The 13188-nt window shown below is 36.5% G+C and overlaps 1 long non-coding RNA gene across 1 annotated transcript; it reads right to left on the reverse strand.

Moving 5' to 3' along the window:
* Nucleotides 1-1393: 1393 nt before the first annotated feature.
* Nucleotides 1394-10686, reverse strand: LOC125484759. Its single transcript, XR_007263580.1, has 4 exons — nucleotides 10601-10686; nucleotides 7855-7993; nucleotides 4038-4126; nucleotides 1394-1452 (listed from the first exon to the last, which is right to left on the reverse strand). It is a non-coding gene; the product is annotated as an uncharacterized LOC125484759 (long non-coding RNA).
* Between the last annotated feature and the right edge of the window lie 2502 nt (nucleotides 10687-13188).

Raw genomic sequence — 13188 nt, forward strand, 5'->3', positions numbered from 1 at the left:
GAGAAGTACATCAGATCATGTGTTACAGAGGCAACAGATCATTGCAAAACAAATAACATTTAATAACCTTCTAACAGCTTTTGATCAGTATTTTACACCAAGAACAAGCATAACACTGGTGTGATTATGCTTCAATAGCAGATGTCAACTTCTAGGAAAGTTTCTAGATAGCTTCATTAACAACCTCTATATACTGTCTGAATCATGCAACTGTGGAAATTTACATCAAGCTTATTTGAAAAAGAATTATCATTGGTCCCTCAGATAAATCAGTTGCTGAAGCTCTTTAATCAAAAAAGAGGATGTAATGCTGGAATAAGGAGTCCAAATAGCAATGGATAAAGTCAAGAAAATTATTCAAGAAGTATTATACAATAAGAGTTCAACTAAATGCTGCACATTCAACAAAGTGTGTTAATAGCATAATCAAAATAACCATCTGACCAGAGAAGACAAATCCCACATCTGAACAAAATGCCGCATGTGACAACAAAGCAATCTAATTACACAGAATCTTGTCACAGGTATGGTTGCAAAACCCCACATCAATAAAAAGAAAACTGAGCAGTCTTAATGCCAACAATGTACTCAATGTAGCAAAAGATGTCACTTCTTGATGATGTGCTATAATCTGAAGAACATATCACAAAAGAAATCAAATTCTTCCCAACTAAAATGTACGTCCATATCTTGGAGCATTAAAGAACATATCAATACTGCAAAGAAACAAGCTTCTTCACATGATGAACAAAATGCATGGATGGACTGCTTCATTTATCATCAGGGAACTAATCATGGTATCTGATGTGAACAATGAAGCAGAAGACAAACGATCACCTCACAATCTGCATATACTCCTGCAGTTATATCACCAAACATTTCTTCAGCAAGACGGATTAAATCTCCAATAGCATGGAAGACACCAGGGAAGAAGCAAAATCATTAACTTAAATGTTTTTATACCTGGTTGTCGACGTTCTTTGCCCATCTTTTGATGCAGAGGATTCAAGTCAAAGACTAGGTGAGAGATGGGAGTCGTACAAAATGTATCATTAATGTTAGAAGGTAAAGCAACCTAAGTAACTTATTTGAGAATGTACATAACTATTACACAATATTTATGAAGAAAATGTTGGAAAGTAGTGTTAAGTAAGGTCTTGAAGGTCGTTGAGCAACCTTATGATGATGTCACAGAGCTGCAGATCACTGGGCATAAATAGTGTTGATGGAGTTCGAATACATTTGAATTTTAGAAACTCTGACAGCAAATGATACCAAAGTACAACATTGGCATGGACACTCAAAGAAGATAAATTAGTCATTAATTAAATCTGTTTGTTTTATTTACAAGTAACATGTAAAGCAATAATTACATGAAAATTTATTAAATAGTGTTACTTTGATGAAGTGAAAATCTGAAGTCAGTCCTTGAGTTTCTTTTCTACAACCAGTCTGGAAAGAATCAAAATTAGTGTGTCATAATACTACACAATGTAAAAGTTACAATAGATTACTAGTTAATAATTTCTATAAGGCAGTTCTAAATATTAAGAATTTTCATGGTTTGTTTAGAAATGACTACAAAATAGAGAAATCAGTTAAAACTTTCAATGTTGCTTGGTTGACCACCTTTTTATTGCAAGTAAATGACTGCATTAATGATGACCAATTTAGAGACTTAAATAAGTGCACTAATAAGCTTAATCAAAGTTAAATGAGATGTCAAAAACAAAAATAAAAATTTCTGGAAAAGGTCAGCAGGTCTGGCAACACCTGTGGAGAGAAATGAGACTTAATGTTTCGGGTCCAGTGACCTTTCCCGAAACCCTTCCATTCTGAGGAACCCAAAATGTTAATTCTGATTTCTCTCCACTGATGCTACCAGACCTGCTGAGCATTTCCAGCAATTTCTATTTTTGTTTCTCATTTTCAGCACACGCAGTTTTTTTTTTGTTAAATAAGATGTGTTTAATAGGAATAAAGAGAGTGAATTTAAATGAATTTCCCTGCTGTTTGCCATTGCAAGAAATTAGTACATTATGTGTTGTATCAAAGAAGCTGCAACTTACTGTTCTGAGCTCTCCAACAACAAGATACATGGCAATTACTTCGATATTAATTTCACAAACTGAATCTCTCCATTGCATTAATGAGGGCAGGCTTATGGGAATTAACTGCACAACTTTGTTGAAGAAATTTTCTGAAGAAGGGTGCAGAACCGAAACGTCAGCTTTCCTGCTCCTCTGATGTGGCTTGGCCTGCTGTGTTCATCCAGCTCTACACCTTGTTATCTCTAACTTTGTTGATGTATGTGTTTCAGTAGAACAACGCAAAAGACTCAGTAAGTAATTGATGAAATTGTACATGTTTGATGGGATGTTTCACTGGCCTTAAATGGAAGGACTGAACTTTTTCATATCCCATTTCTTATGCCAGTCATTAATTAGAGAGACTTTTGTGTTGTTCCACTGAAACACATACATTAACAAAGTTGAACAATTAATTCCCATAAGCTTGTCCTGATTAATGATTTGTTCTGTTGAAGGTGTTGAAATCCTAAACCTCAAATCAGCGACAAAATATGGCCACAGACTTACCACTAGGATTGTGCCGATGAAGCAAGAAACTTTAAAAATTTCAGCCAGAAAATTTCTGACCACTTTCAGCAAAGCCCAATTGAGATATTCTGATCCCTGAGGTGTTTTTAGCTCTCTTTTGCTGCTTCAGGACAAGTAGAAGCACTGTATTAAGTATTGTTAGAGATGTTTTCAGAAGTTTTTGGATACACAAGAGGCTGGTGTTGGACTCTGAGAAGGAAGTCAGAGGAGTTGGAAGGCCTGTCAATCATAAGTCTGCCTCCAGTGCTGGGGGCTATAGATGCAGTTTTTCTTGGGCTGCAGCATGAATTGTATTCAATTACATGCAATAAAGAGAGGATGCAATGTACAGAGGGACAAAGAGTACTCTCAAACAAAATGCCACATCCACCAAGCATATTCTGTGAAAACTTTTCTGAGCTCCCCATCAGCCTGGAGAAAGGCAATTATATTTTTCCAAATCTCCAGCTGGACTGCAATATATGATACCACTTATCAATGATACCATTATTCAATTTCTAAAGGTCAGTTCTAATGACAGTTAACAATTCATAGTTCGCTGAGCATCACTGTAGCAGGGCGCAAGGCATTATCATGGCATTGTGGGTCCTAAATCAGAATGGGGACATTCACCACAAGTGCAAGGGCTACCATTCCAGGAACATGCAGTTAGTGTGCAACAATGCCCAGAAGATCATCTCCGTGAATGCCTGCTACCCTGGCAACAGGTAAGATTCAGCCATAATCATCAACTTTATGCCACCATAAATCTGTCTCATGATTCTCCTCTGGCAAATGATTGCAACACACCTGCAATGAAGCCCATGCAATGATCAGGAATATTGCAATAAACTAAAAATATCTGAAGCATGTACTACCCACCTGTTGCTCTCTAGCAAGTAAAAAATACATTTATCCAGCTGTCTTGGGATATAGAACCCTGAGGCATCCCTTATGCAACAGTTGATAGCAAACTTAGAAGTTCATAATGACAGTTACCCTAATGATGTTGCACTGTGATCCATAAGACCAGTTCTGAATCCATAGTTCTGGTTGCAATAGATTTAATGAGGATGTACTTAGAGTAGTGCAGATTTTTCACACTTATCCCTGCTGAGGTTCAGTTAGGAGAAGTGCTTCCAATACACACTGGTTGGATATGGACTCCAAGTGAGAGCTTTTCTTCCCATTCTCAGCCTTCCTCTTCTATCAGTTTGCCCTGATTTGTATGTCATCTGCTCAATCTACTGTCATGTTGAATCGCAAGAGGAATGTCAACCCATGTTTGGAAATAACTGGGTTGAGTGTAAACCTTGGAGTTATGACCAACTCCTTCAGTATGTATATTACTCCCTGTGGATTCCAATAACCAAAATTATTATAGAATTATCAAACAGGCAGAGAATTATAGCAACAAGCAGAAGAAATCAAACAACTAACCTGAAAGTAGTTGATAACCCCAACTGGGGCATTGAGGGCTCCTTCGCACCCTTGAGTGTGTATTCTACTTTATTAAGGGATGGCATTCACTAAAGAGTTGAGATACAAAATGGCACAACTCACAGAAAATTATTGATGCAAACTGATGTCATGATCTACCTAGGCTACATGTTTCCAGTGGATGCTCATTCCCACTGCACTCACCAATATGAAGTTCAGCATGACTCACATCAAAAGTGTACATCAGCATCAAAACTACCTTTTAGATACCTAACTTGTAATACCTAGAGAAAAAAAAACTGGCTCTACTTGATGTGCTGATAATTTGAACATTCTGTAACCCATCTCCACATTGCTACTTCATGTTCATGAACAACTTCTTGTAGATAATGTACTTTTAAATTCTGTTGTGGGACGTCGCAACTTGGATGTGTATTAGATATTGGTCACAGCATAGCCAGGATACCACTATGTTTGCTCAATATATTTCAATTTTTTTCACTAACAAATTATCTCATAAATTTTTCACTAGAGGATCAGTGTGTACAACTTAGGCCATTCATCAGCAATATCCAAATGGTCATAAATTCTGTGCCAAACAATTGGTGAATATGAATAGATTTTTGGTATAACTAGCATGCAGTTCTCACTGAAGCTCTACTATGATATTTTCTACATTCATACCTGATTACGTACTGCTGGAGATTATCCAAATGAAAGTGTGTTTGGAGTAATTAGTCATAAATTTGGGCTATGATTCCAAAACCCGACTGTAATAATATCAAAGGCTCTCTGATGCAGAAAATTAAACCTTTCTTCAAAACCTGTGGGAACTTTGCAATTACATAAATTATTGGCAAGTCACGTGATATGATGTACCTCAAATTTAAGAAAGTGGGCAAATCAGGAAATCCTCACGAGTTCTCTATCTTAAGCTTCTCAACATTCTAATAATCTCCTGCTGCCTATAAAGTCATGTTGCATGAAAATTCATGGTTGCTTTTACCTTCACAGTTTGTAAGTGATAAAGTACCTATCAAAGAGGTTGATTGAAGGTCAGCATGTAACTGATGGCATTTTCAATAAGCACTTTTGGAGTGAGTTGAAAATGCCATCAGCATTGCTATTTTATCTGTGCAAAATAGTTTGTCCTTGATCTTAAATTCTGAGAGGGAGATAATTCTTCAATTTCATTCTGATGTTGCACAGTTCCAGAAGTTTAAAAAAAAAACTTAATTTCCACGAATGCTGTTTCATAAATGAATAAAAGAATAAATGCACACACATCTGCCTAGAGTTTCCACTTTAGGTACCATTGTTTGTTTTTGATTTAAATTACATTCAAAACTGTGCTAGTTTCAGGAAATGCTTTATCTTTCAAGTTTCCCCTCAAACTCTTCTTCAATTTGCCATAAAAATGCACCATGATGAATACAATCCAGTAATGTTTTAGAATCTGATTTTATTTTGTAAACAGTTTGCTGTAAGTAATATGCTTGTATTTAAGAATTTGTATCAATGTTAATTAACTTGTTTCAGCAAATCATGTGGCATTATTCAACATGCTTCTGAACAATCATTTACATTGCCTGTTAGAGTTATTTTATGCAAAACTGAAATACTTGGACAACAATGTTCTCTTATAATGTAAAGCAAGAATGGGATTTAGCTTGAAAAGTTGACACATGCCAGACATTGCATAAAATTGTACTGAACTTAAGGGCATTTAATGATTAAAAGTTCTATTTCTTTTGTTTAATATATGTTCCCCAACATCTCCCCCAGTCCCATTTTCTTTGTTTTATTTAATATTCTATCTATTGAATTCATTTTAACTATGATTAACCACAGAGAATCTAAAATCGTGTTGTAAAGTAAAAGAAAAATCATTCCAAATAACTGGCAATGAGGTATTTACTTTACTCAGCAGGGTCATTCTGACATTCATTTATTAATCTTTAGTAAATGGAAAAGCTTGGCACCATTTTCAAAGAGATGTTGCAATTTAATAAGCTGTTTCCCTCCTCAAACTATGGCACTTTAAAAAAAATCAGTTATCCCATATTCATAATTCTTTAGAACAAATGAAGTAACAAACACCATGCATTTTTTTTTGAACGAAGCGTTTTTGAGGTGGTTAACAAATCATTTTCAAATCTATGAATTAAGATGAAATTAAAATCTTTACATTGCCAGTTCATCATGTTCTGAGTGAAACTGAACTTGTTCAAATCTATCAGTCTCTGGTTGGTGAATATCCAAGTACAGATATGCTTATAGTTTGAAACCATTTGGAATTTTCACTTAGGAATTCCAAAAGGACATCTGATCTGCCAAGTACAAAACAATGGCCTGGATTTTTTGGTTAGTACTTAAAAAAAATAGTGTCAGCTATTCCTTACACTTATTCTTTTCAGCAGACTCTCTATTAGATTTTGCATTGTATTTGCTTTAATCAGACTATGTGTAATTTAAGATCTGTTTTTCAGTTTTAAAACAAAAGCTGAAACTATAAAATTTATCTTTGTGCATGAAACATGTATTTTAATTGGTTTGTATACAAACCTGATCAGTTAACCACACCTATAGAACAATTTGCAAGAATGGTTTCAGGAATGAGAAATTTCAGTTATGAGAATAGATTAAAGAGGTTGGAACTGTTTTCTTTGGAGGGAATAAAGCTAAGATGAAATTTGATAGAGGTTTTCAAATTCATGAGCAGGTTGGATAGAGTAGATAAGAGAATGTATTCTTCCTGGTAAAAGAAAAAAGGAGAGATCATTGATTTAAAGTGATGTGCAAGAATCAAGGCTGATGTGAGAAAAATCTTTTTTGCACAGCGAGTAGTTAGGGTATGGAATGTACTATCTGAAAATGTGATGGAGGTAGGTTCAATTGAGGCATTGAAGAGGGCAATGGATAATTATTTGGATGGAAATGCTGCGCAGGAGTATTGGGAAAGGCAGAGACTGGCATTATGTAATGGAACCAATGCAGGCACAATGGGTCGAATGGCCTCCTTCTGCTCTGTAACATGTTTCAGCCATCTGGAGGAATGCATGGCACTGTGCATGGCACTGTGAGATTGTGGTCAGTGCTTTTTCTCCACTTCACAATGTACATGACACGATCTTCTCTGATACCTCACTCTTACTCTGTTTGTGCTACTGTACCCACCTCTCCCTATTGCCTGCAATATCTTCCCTCACTCACTGTCATCAATCCCAGCCCTGACCCCACTAACCCTATGTCTTTTGCCCTTCGTGCTGTCTAATTACTTGAATGACACACCTTTACACCTGTACCAACAGTAACACCTGTGCCACCTACATTCATCTCCATAAATACCTACCTCTCTCTCATTCCAGGAGAAGGAAAGGGCACAATTGGGCAAGAGGGGTGATAAGCTGCTTTACATTCACTCCTTACCATTTATGATGTAAGTATCCTGGCTGACTGCCCCAAATGATTGATGGAATCTTTTTAAACCTTTGAAATGGTATTGAAGGCTGCCATTGACTTACAGTTGTTGGAACCCTTGCTTTTTAAAATTTTTTTTGTTATTTTATTCCTTTTATTAATTTTGGTTTGGAGCTGAGAATTGAGAATTGAGAAATGTGAGCTGAAATTGACCTTTAGACTGTGGGCAACAGCTGTGTAAAATAAAACAGAACCAACAAGTTTTAATTTGTTTGTAATACCAGGTCCAGAAGTGTAGGTTGGTTCTTGATCAAAGGGTTCTGCAGATGCCTCAACATCGTGGAAGAGAAATATATTTAAATAGATAGAAGACGTTGGCCATTAACAAGGTTAGTACCTGGGAACTGGTTCCAGAAAGTCCAGGAGAGACATCACGCTCAAGCAGATGGCAGGTGTTGTAACTGGAACCTCATAGGAAGATGGTCAGTCTGACAGAGAAAGGCCAGAGTTTTGAACTGGGTTTGGCACTGTGTTTTCTGGGAAAAAAAGAATTTGGCTTTTAATTCAACAGTATAAAGATGTGAAAGTTTCCTGCCTAATCTCCCATTTTCAACTATTGGAAGTTCAGAGAATAGAAACTAACATCTAAGATTTACTGACTTTCTCCAAGTTAGCTGAGAAAGATGGCCTGATTGACATCTTCAGAAAATCAACCAAGAAACAATCATATTTGGCTGTGGAACAATGCATCATGAAAACCATTTAAGTGGCCAGTTTGGTATTTTCTTTTATTTATCCCTTAACAGTGTTTGTCTATCTGGTTTTTGTGTGAATGGGCCATAAATAAAAGATATTTGGTTTAAATATGGAGACCAATAGATTACTTTGCTGTTTAATTTTGCTGTGCTGAAGTTACTGTGTTGTAAATAAATTATTTGATGATACTATGGCTTTAAGAGGTATTTGGTCCTGGTTTTTTTAATGAAGAAAGGTTGGGACAGAAGTACCGAGCAGTCTGCTCCAAAGCTAATAAAGTAAACAGCTTATGAGGACTGAGATAGTAGGAACTGCAGATGCTGGAGAATCTGAGATAACACAGTGTAGAGCTGGATGAACACAACAGGCCAAGCAGCATCAGAGGAGCAGAAAGGCTGACGTTTCGGGCCTAGACCGTTTTTCAGAAAAACAAAATTTTTTTTTTTTTCTGAAGAAGGGTCTAGGCCCGAAACGTCAGCCTTTCTGCTCCTCTGATGCTGCTTGGCCTGCTGTGTTCATCCAGCACTACACCTTGTTATCTCAGCTTATGAGGACTTGTTCTTTTCAAAGTTGGAAAATAGAAGCAGCCTGAATGGGAGGGGTCAAGCTCCCACAAAACCAGGAATTTTAGTTTTACTTTTTAGTAATTGCCAAGCTCTTGAATCTGGATGTGGAACCTTTTATTCCTCTCTCTGTTACAGCTAAAAGCTGGGGTCTCTTCTTGCAGGTAGAATTACGTGAGATAATCTATCTTACTGAATTTACCTTTGCCAAGATTGTATTTATGGGATATTACTATATTGGAACAGTTGCTGTTTAGTAGTTAAATAATCTATCCTTCTGTTAAGTTTCCAATAGAGTTATGTTATTCCAATTCTTCCTTTTATTTGTATTTTACATATTGTGTATAAATAAAATATGTTTTGCCTCAAATCTGGTAGTTTGACCAATGGAATTGCATCTGGAATGCCTTTAAATTAAGAAAACATTAGGTTATACCGTATCTTCTTAATACATTGAGGAAATTTGGTCTGGTCCATAATAATTGCTTAGTCTTTGGTTTAGGCTACAAACCAATATCAAAAAATGATTACCCACAGAGTCTGGGATTAGTTATTCAAAAAAGTGTCGGTGCTGGAAGCTACTGTCTGATTTGGACTTTAACAATAGTAAACACTGTTAGCCTTACTGTTATTTCTACACCAAAACCTGGCCCAGTTTTTTGGTGTAGTCAGATGTTATTTTACAAGTTTCAATCAACATAGAAGAAGATTTATGTATAATTCATCCACTATTTATCAGGCTGGGACTCTGAATGCTTGAAATTTACTAACAAAAATCAAAGTTGTTCCTACATTAGTTGCAGTCCATTCTCATCTTGCAGACCATAAAAAAGTTTGAAAACATGAATGGATAAATAACATTTAATGATGCCAAGGTGAGTTTATGCTTGACATGTCTGGATGGTGTTGAGTTTATGTGAATACCATAAGCTTCTACTAAAATCACTGTCTTACCTTGTCATTGTGAACAATCTATTTCCCCAGCTTGTTATCCAAGTGGTGAATGGGAAAGTTGATCTTGCTATCTTTCTGATGCCTTTGCACGGAAATAGCCATGATTGTGTACATTAGATTATATATAAGCTGTAGATATAGTGTAAAAATAGTACACCTCTCAACATCAATACATTTGTGGATGAAAACTTGGATTGAAAAATATCAAATTCCATATATCTTTGTAGTTAAGCAAAGAAAGCACATGAAGGATTGAAATAGCTCAAACATCAGATGTTAGTGATTAATTTCCCATTGGTGATCTATATTTGAGGCAGATTTTAGGAAGACAAGCTGAATAAAGATCATAAACACTGAATTATTATGCAGTCACTTACTTATTACACATGTCTTTCTTTGCTGAGACGTCAACAGCTATGTGTTAATCTTTGTATGTTAATCTCATTAAACATGGTGAAATAATTGAATGTTTTTATCTTCCAATATCTGAGATATACTTATTGTAGTTATGTTACTTCTTGAGGAAAGTCTCTTTATTTCGCCCTTTGTTGCTTACTTTCATGGTGTAATGCTGTGGGTGCCAGCAAATTTTATCTCGAAGCTTCTCTAGGATGATGACTATAACAAAATAACACTCACAGTGCTTTCTTTGCATTTAAATGCGTGCATGTAGAAAACTGTTTTTAGGACACCTCTTTGGTGCAATCTGTTTGTATATAAATTAACTTCACCCGAAGGTTGTGCGTTTGTTTTTGTCATTGTACACACAGCAGGTTCTGACTCTCAGCTGGGTCATCAATGGGAGGTGTAGAATTGGAAGCTAAAAATGTCCCTGCAGAATAACTGCAAATGCTACTACTCATATATTACCTGGCAACAAATTGCTCAGTTGCATTACCCGTTGTATGGAAGGAGTCTCCTGTACGTTCTGTCAGCTGGCAAAAAGTCCAGAAGTGGAGAAAATAGCTGTAAAGGAACAAAGGATGGATTGCAGTTTTCTGCTTGAATTGCTAATGGCAAATGAATTGAGATGGCCCTTTATGGCCTTCAATGGATCCCTTGATTGTTTCACACTCATATGGTATGACATCCATCTACAATACAAGAGTCCTTATGTCTTGTATTGTATTCATGGGTGCCACTTAGAGGAGAACACACTCCAAAAGTCATTGATGTTTTGATGTTTTGCTATAACTCATGTCAGCTTGAAAATACCCTGTGAGAAGATGAGTGCATGAATATTTAAAATGCATTTCTGCAATTTTCTTTTCTGTTTCTTTAACGAATACTTTAATTAATTTTGTTTTACTAGACAAATACTTCTATTAGAAATTTCTTTATGATTAAATGTTAACAAATACTAATGAGCTTTTCTTGAGCCACTTTACCTCTAATACTTCCTAACGACTTAATGTGTAAGTTCAGCTTATTAGAATAAATATTCAACCTAATACAATAGCTGTTACCTTTTGGGGCAATGGCAATCTTTCAATTCAACGATGATACCTTCTTAGTGTCATGAGTTTCTGTCATGGGTCTTCATCTGACTAAATGAGCCAATTCTCTTTGATAGTAGCCTTTAGAAAGAGGTAGCTGCCAAGGTATGGGAAGTGCTCTATATATTCCAGAGTCTCCCTGTCAACATATTCCACCTTTCATATATCTGATTCTGGGTTAAAATATAAACCTTGTTCTGGCAACATTCCAGGACAGGTCGAGATTTTTGTATGCAGAATTAAAGAAATAAAAACCGAAAGAACTGCAGATGCTGTAAATCAGGAACAAAAACAAAGTTGCTGGAAAAGCTCAGCAGGTCTGGCAGCATCTGTGAAGGCAAAAACAGAGTTAATGTTTTGGGTTCGGAGACTCTTCCTCAGTTGCTGCCAGACCTGTTGAGCTTTCCAGCCACTTTGTTTTTGTTGTTGTTATTAAAGAAATAAAGATTAGCTTGTAAATCTGGTGTAAAGTGGGCACTGATAATGCAGGAAAGTCAAAACATTGCTGGACATTTGAAATAAAAACAGAAAATCCTGGGGATATTCAGCAGGTCTAGCAGCATCTGTGGAGAAAGAAACACAGTTAACATTTCAAGACCAAAGACTCTTCTCCAGAACCAAACCCCAGAGAAGAGAGAAAAGAAAACCTGCTGAGTTTTACAGCAATTTCTGCTTTTTTTTCCAAACAAGAGTCTTTGGACTCGGAATGTTAGCTCTGCTTTTCTCTCCACAGGTGCTGCCAGACCTATTGAGTTTCTCCAGCATTTTCTGTTTTTATAATGACATTGCAGCCATCCACATATTGTAGGTTATGTATAGCCAAGGAGGTCAGGTTGGTTTTGACTTGGAGATAACAAGAGTTTTCCATTATGGTGATATTTACTATTCACACCAGAGGGAAATTGAACTTTGATAAAATGAATAGCCACTGTAAGGTAGATTGTGTAGTATGAGAGAGATCTGGGAACACTGATACATGAGTTGTTAAAAATGGCAGACCAGGGACATAAAAGTGCAATCAAAGTAACAAGTATAAAAGGAACAAAAACAGAAGTTGCTGGAAAAGCTCAGCAGGTCTGGCAGCATCTGTGAAGAAAAAGTCAGAGTTAACATTTCAGGTCCAATGACACTTCCTCAGAACTCACTAGACCCGAAACGTTAACTCTGATATTGTTTCTTTGCAGGTGCTGCCAGACCTGCTGAGCTTTTCCAGCAACTTCTGTTTTTGTTCCTGATTTACAACATCCGCAGTTCTTTCATATTTAACAAGTATAAAGGCAAGAAGGTAAGATTGAGCATGGAATTATATTGAACCTCAACTTAATACATTTGGAGAACTATTTTCTGTTCTGGTCTCTATGCTACAAAACTGAGAGTGATGCACTGGAAAAAAGTACAGAAAAGATTTTCAAGGAGTTTACCAGAAAGATTACTTTCTGAACTAGAAAATTAAAAGAAGATCCAGGGAAGGCACTATGGGCTAAGTGATCTCTTTTTGTGCTGTAAACTTTCTGTCATTCTAATTGTCAGAAGTCTTTACGATTGCGAAGAGGTTGGTTAGAGTGGATATGAACAAATTGTTCTCAGAACCAGTGAGTGTATGGTTAGGGTAAGATCCAATTTAGGAGGAATTTCTTTACAAAGAGAGTGGTGAGGATGTGGAACTTGCTTCTGTTTGGAGTGGTTGATGAAGGTATCATTGAAGCATTTCAAGGGAAGACTTGTTGCTTAAATAAAGGAGAGCATATAATGGAAATAGGAGCTCGATGCGATAAGCCTAAATAAGACCAGAAAGAGTCCAATAACAGTATAGACCAAATGAGTCCAATAGTCTCAGAGATAGTAGGAACTGCAGATGCTGGAGAATCTGAGATAACAAGGTGTAGAGCTGGATGAACACAGCAGGCCAAGCAGCATCAGAGGAGCAGGAAGGCTGATGTTTCGGGCCTAGACCCTTCATCA

This window comes from Rhincodon typus, chromosome 13, assembly GCF_021869965.1.
Source record: "Rhincodon typus isolate 14 chromosome 13, sRhiTyp1.1, whole genome shotgun sequence".
Taxonomy (NCBI): Eukaryota; Metazoa; Chordata; class Chondrichthyes; order Orectolobiformes; family Rhincodontidae; genus Rhincodon; species Rhincodon typus.